The following is a 6,721-nucleotide window of genomic DNA, read 5'->3' as shown; positions in this document are numbered from 1 at the left end:
ACTATTTACTGTGGAAGTAAAATAATGCAATTGGGACCATATAAAGCCATTCCTTTCCTGACCCAGTGGGTGCAGAACCTTTGGTGATCTCATTCCAATTGAGTTTTAAACAATAAAGCAGCATACAATGGGTTGCTTTGCCATCACATGTATATTTCAATAGCGTCATGAAGGATTAAGGTTGGTGAATTGTCCTGTCTCTGGCCCTGTATTTAGTCATGCGCCACCTGCCTATAGCCATAGTTTAGACATGATGGGCCAAGTCATTTTAGTGGAGATAATATTTTTTATCAGCACACCAACTAAATACCAGAATTCTAGATGTGAAAACAAGTAATACATGTGTTTTCCTTTGAGCATAAAGCTGTTTGGGAGTACAAGCAAGCTGTTTAAAGGCACTGACAATCTGTTTCTGGATACAGGTGGCACAACTAAGCTGTTTATGGCACTTGCATGCTGTCTGTAGACAAAGACAGCACAGACACTGACTAGTTGTTTGGGACAAAGACGGTGCAGACAAGCTGTTTTGGGCACTGAGAAGATATTTGGTGGCAATGATGGCACATGCATGCTGTTTGGGGCACATATGGCACAGACAGGCTTTTTGGAGGCAGTGACGAACTGCTGGCAAAGATGACACAGACAAGCTGTTTGGGGAACTAACAACCTATTTGGGGACAAATATAGCACAGACAAGCTGTTTGGGGCACTAACAAGCTGTTTGGGGATAAATATGGCACACACAAACTGTTTAGGGCACTGACCAGTTGTCTGGGGGCACTGACAAGTTGCTTGGTAACAAAAATGGCACAGGAAAGCTGTTTGAGAGTAGAGATGGCCCATGCAGAATGTTTGAGGGCAAAGATGGCACAAGAAGGCTATTTGGGGTAAAGATGGCACTGGTCAGATGTTTGGGGCAGACAAGCTGTTTAGGGGCACCAATAAGCTGATTGGGGTCACGGATGGTACAGAGAAGCTGTTTGGGACACTGACACGCTGTTTGGAGAGAAAGATTGCACAGACAAGCTGTTTGGGGAAATTGACACAATGTTTGGAGACAAAAATGGTGCAGACAATCTGTTTGGTTGCACTGACAAGCTACATTGGATACAAATAGCAACTGGCAGGTTGTTTAGGGCAAATATTGCACATGCAGGCTGTTTGGAGTACAAAGATGGCACAAGCAGGCTGTTTGGGGCAAAGATGGCACAGACAAGTTGTTTGGGGCACTAACAAGCTGCTTGGGCACAAACATTGCAATCTGCTTCTCCCTGGTATCAGTCCGTGAACCATGCCTCCCGGAGCACTTCTGCTGGGGGTTTTTGGACAGCCTTTCCCCTGTTTGTCCAGTCCTCTGAGATATCTTATTCATGGAGCTGATACAGGGAAGCGATCAGCAGAGAATATAGGGAGACAATTAGAAGTGCAGTATTTTTTTTCACTCAACACCTGCATCTGCTGATTTCCAGGGACATGTACCAAGACAATTACGCAAATCACGAGACTGTCCCGGGAAAAACAGGACCTTTGGAAATTATGCTACTGGAGTCGATCATGTTATATTTTCACTGCTCTCCTCGCTCAAACCCAGCACTGAAATTATTTTTTAAGGCAATACTTTATTAGTAGGGTTGCATTAGTCAGAGCATCTGGCTATTTGTTTCTAATTTTTGTACTTTGGGGCATTCAAAAACTAATGTATATTTATATAAGAAGGGCAGAAGACATTTGAAATTTTATTATTTTAATATTTTCTTGGAACTGGATAATAATATATATAATATATAATTATGATATATAATAATATATAATTGCCCTGCATTGCTAAATAAAATACATACTTTACTCAGATATAGAAATTGCTATAAATATGTCACAAAGTTGCATAAAATGTCCCAGTAAGGCCCTCTCGTAAGTGTGATGGCTGCTGACAGTGGATTAAGCAGGAGTCTCCGTGCAGGAACCAGTTCGTGACCGGTTAGTGATGGCCGTCTGCTGCAGCCTTGTACTTCTTGTACTTCTTAGGTGCCATCTACAGGCATGGAGGTATAACAGTAACTGGCCCATAGAAATGAGGTCAGGCTAGCTGAGATCATACACAATAAAGGTTGAAATGAAGTCCACGGGGATAAGACTGAGGGATAGACTAAGTACAGTCCAAGGTCAATAACAGTATAATAATGGATTCAAAACAAGGTGCCGAATCAGAAGAAAGGAACATAAATGTTGTTGACAACCAGAAAACAGAATAGAAATAACAGACTGAAGCCGTGAGCAGCCCCTGGTATGAAGGCCCCTGATTACCTGTAGTGATGTCCGGATCATGAACGAATCGTTCATTTGATCCGGTTCTTTTTAGTGATCCGGATGAGTCGGTTCACTAGACTGAACGATTCGTTTGTAGCGGTTCAGTCTGTGAATCATCATGCAGCTGTAACCTGATCCTAGAGCTGTGAGTCATCTGCAGAGCACTCTGGGGTCAGGTTACAGCTCATTAATTCTCACAGGAACGATGACTCATAGAGTCAGAGATTCGTTCAAAGAGTCGAATGATCCGAAGAGTCGAATGAACCGAAGAGTCGAATGAACCGAAGAGTCGAATGAACCGAAGAGTCGAATGATTCGAATCTTACAGGGATCCGGATCTTACAAGGATCCAAATCTTACAGAGATTCGAATCATTCAGAGAAAATCACTGATACCATACTTTTATAAATAAATACATTAATAATGTTCACACTGCCCCCAGGATTTAGATTCCCCTGAGTTTGCCCCCCTTTACCTATAACTGCACCTACAGTTAACTTTATTAAATTAATTAAATTAACCCTCAATCATCAGCATAAAATTAACCCTTATACCCCATCAACCATAACTGCCCCTGAAATTAACCGTAAAGATCCCATTAACCATAACGGCCCCTGAAATAAACCCTAAAGACCCCATTAACCACAACGGCCCCTGAAATTAACCCTAAATACTCCATTAACCATAACTGCCCCTAAATTAATTGCATGTACTCCAGATAAATTACCTAATAAATTGGTATGGTTGATGGGGTCTTTAGTGTTAATTTGGGGGCAGTTATGCTTAATGGGGTGTTTAAGGATAATTTAGGGGCAGTTATGCTTAATGGGGTCTTTAGTGTTAATTTAGGGGCAGTTATGCTTAATGGGGTGTTTAAGGATAATTTAGGGGCAGTTATGCTTAATGGGGTCTTTAGTGTTAATTTAGGGGCAGTTATGCTTAATGAGGTGTTTAGGGTTAATTTGGGGGCAGTTATGCTTAATGGGTCTTTAGTGTTAATTTAGGGGCAGTTATGCTTAATGAGGTGTTTAGGGTTAATTTGGGGGCAGTTATGCTTAATGGGGTTTTTAGTGTTAATTTAGGGGCATTTATGCTTAATGAGGTGTTTAGGGTTAATTTGGGGGCAGTTATGCTTAATGGGGTGTTTAGGGTTAATTTGGGGGCAGTTATGCTTAATGGGGTGTTTAGGGTTAATTTGGGGGCAGTTATGCTTAACGGGGTGTTTAGGGTTAATTTAGGGGCAGTTATGCTTAATGGGGTGTTTAGGGTTAATTTGGGGGCAGTTATGGTTAATAGGGTGTTAAGGGTTAATTTTAGGGGCAGTCATGGTTGATGGGGTGTTAAGGGTTAATTTTAGGGCAGTCATGGTTGATGGGGTGTTTAGGGTTAATTTAATGGTGAGGGTTAATTTAATTAATTTAATAAAGTTAGCTTAAGGTGCAGTTGCAGGTAAAGGGGAATGTAAATCCTGGGGGCAGTGATTATGAATGTATTATTTATAACAGTATGGTGACATTCTCTGAATGATTAGAATGCCAATGAAGGCAGAGAGTCGTTCAAAGATCCGGATCTTACAATGATCCGGATCTTACAATGATCCGGATCTTACAATGATCCGGATCTTACAGTGATCCGGATCTTACAGTGATCCGGATCACTGTAAGATTCGGATCCCTGTAAGATCCGAATCTTTGAACGACTCTCTGCCTTCATTGACATCACTGGAGGCAGGGGGGAGGATTCATAATGAAAGGGGCGGGGCCAATCGTTAGTGTGCCTGCACGGAGTTACTGGAAAACAGTAACTCCGTGCAGACACACTGAGTGATCCGAAGATCCGGATCATGAATCGGATCATTTCAGTGAACGAATCGAAATGATCCGATTCACTTTAATGATCCGAACTTCCCATCACTAATTACCTGATGAGCTACAGGTGATTCGGGAACAAATAAGGATCTCATGTTCATGGGGAGGCAGAGAATCCAGTGACCCCCCTCCCCCCCAAGCTACCAGAAGGCAATAAGTTGCTGATACAAATCCCTCTGGTTCCTGACACGTGGCCATGCCCATGCAAACCAGTGCAAACCACATTACATATCACTATTATAGAAAATGTTCATACATTTATAAAAATAAACCAAATATACAAAATGAATCCCAAAATTCTGTAAAAGCACATACACAGAAAATGCTTTGACTGAAAATTTTATTTCCATCTAAATTTTATTTCATTAGAGAAACATAGCAGACAAGAACCATTCATGCTGTAAAGACTCAACTACGACAGTTTATTGATAAAAAAAGGACATATATATTTTCAGACACAGCTGTGGAATGCCTTATTTATGTGAATAGTTTTGCAGCACTTCATACAAAGTTCCGGGGAATCTGGCAATGTTCTCCAAGATATTGCAAGCAGTACGTGTTAACCCAATAAAGGCGCACAGGGTAATATTTCTCCTTTTACTGACACAGTTCAGATGCATGGGTGTTAGGAGGGGGGCTCAAGGATAGGCAAGAGGGGGCACTTGCCTCCTGGAAATTCAAAGAGGCCAACTGGAGCAACAACAGAAGCGGGGAAGGAAGAAACAGTAGACTGTTGATTAGACAGAGAAAAGAAAATCTGGTAGTCAGCAAAAAATGATTTTATTTAATTCTGTACACCCCTCTGGGTGGTTTAGTCTTCTGTCATCCGCTCTTCTAGCTTGACTCCTTCCCTTCACATTTGGTAGCTGCTCCTTCGTAGACACAGAATCCTTGGGTAGAGACACAGTTTGCATGCTGCAGACAGAAGGTACTTTTATTTCAAACATGTATTGCAGCTAGGGTTAGTTAATACTTCAGCTCCCATGACTTTCAGTCAGTCTGGTATGTAAAATATCACGGGAAAGTGAGTACAACTAAAGTGAGTACAACTACACACAACTACATGCAACTACACACAACTACACAACAAAACATTAACTCTTCTTGACTGCAACTCCCATGGTCTTGAGCCAGCAATAGTAGAAATAGTAACTGTAGACTGGGTTTTGGTGGGGGGGGGGGGCTACAATAAGTCTTTAGTACAAACACTTTAAAGGCAACATTATATCTGGCCTGGTCAGCAATATGTAAAAATGATATGTGTCTTCAAAAACATGGCCGATGTGGTTACCCTGTCACATATATGTTGGCAAAGTTTGCAGCGGGATATATGTGACAGTAACACAGCCAGTCACAACAACAAAACATTCAGCATCCATGAGGAAGAAAAAGATTGCATCCCGGTAGGACATCATTTCACACAGAAGAATCACTCCATCCAAAACCTAAAAATTAAAGTACCGTATTTGCTCGATTATAAGACGAGGTTTTTTCCAGAGCAAATGCTCTGAAAAATACCCCTCGTCTTATAATCGGGGTCATCTTATAATCAGAACTCAAATAGGTCTGGCTATGAGACTAAGATCCAGATCCCCCGCAGCGATGCAGGGGACCTGGATCCTCCTGTGTTATCCCCCCCCCAACTTACCGGTGCATCTGAGTCCCCGGTGCTTAGTCTGGGCAGCGTGTAGAGCTCTACCCGATTAGACCTCTGCTCCAGAGCATCAGCCGATAGCTTGCTCTTACTGAGTCAATGCAGTTCAGTTAGCGAGCCTTGCTTCGTAGACACGCTGCACAACCTCACGGCTTAACAGCAAAGCACCTGGAATGGGGACAGCAATATACAAGCTATCCAACAAAATCAAATTCCAGGTCAGGAAAACCAGATCTCCAGGTAGGACCATTCATTCACAGATGGACCTGGTATTTGCAATAACCAGATATTCAGATAATGAACAGTGTGTTAACACAATGTGGATGTCCCAGACACCCTTTGTTGAATTAAAGCTCCTTTGCAGTTAATATTTTTATTGAAAAGCATCTGTTGTAGAAGTTGAAAGATTAGAGCAGTTGTGCAAATCACGATGACACTCTGCCTCCAGAAATGCCTTTTAACGCTCTATACCCCACTCTGCCTCCTGAAATGCCTTATACCTCCCTACATGCCACTGTGCCCCATAATATGCCTTTTAACCCCCTAAATGCCAGAGTGGCATATAGGGGTATAAGGCAATTCTGGAGGCAGAGTGGCACATATGGGGTCAAAAGGCATATCATGGGGCACAGTGGCATATAGAGGGTTAAAAGGTGTATCATGGGGCACAGTGGCATATAGGGGGTATAAGGCATTTCTGGGGAAGAGTGGCAAGCCAGGGGGCAGATGTGCATAACTGGGGGGGCAGGTTGTAAAAAAAAAAGAAATAAAAACAAAATATTTTTCTCAATCATAGCTTTTATTAACAAACAATTGTTCACATAGTTTACATGAATTAACATTTACTGGTAAAACTTTTTTCCTATAGGGTCATCTTATATTCAGGCTTTTT

This window comes from Sceloporus occidentalis, unplaced genomic scaffold, assembly GCF_023333645.1.
Source record: "Sceloporus occidentalis isolate IW3139 unplaced genomic scaffold, rSceOcc1.0.p SCAF_106, whole genome shotgun sequence".
Lineage (NCBI taxonomy): Eukaryota > Metazoa > Chordata > Lepidosauria > Squamata > Phrynosomatidae > Sceloporus > Sceloporus occidentalis.
This window is presented reverse-complemented; position numbering follows the sequence as displayed.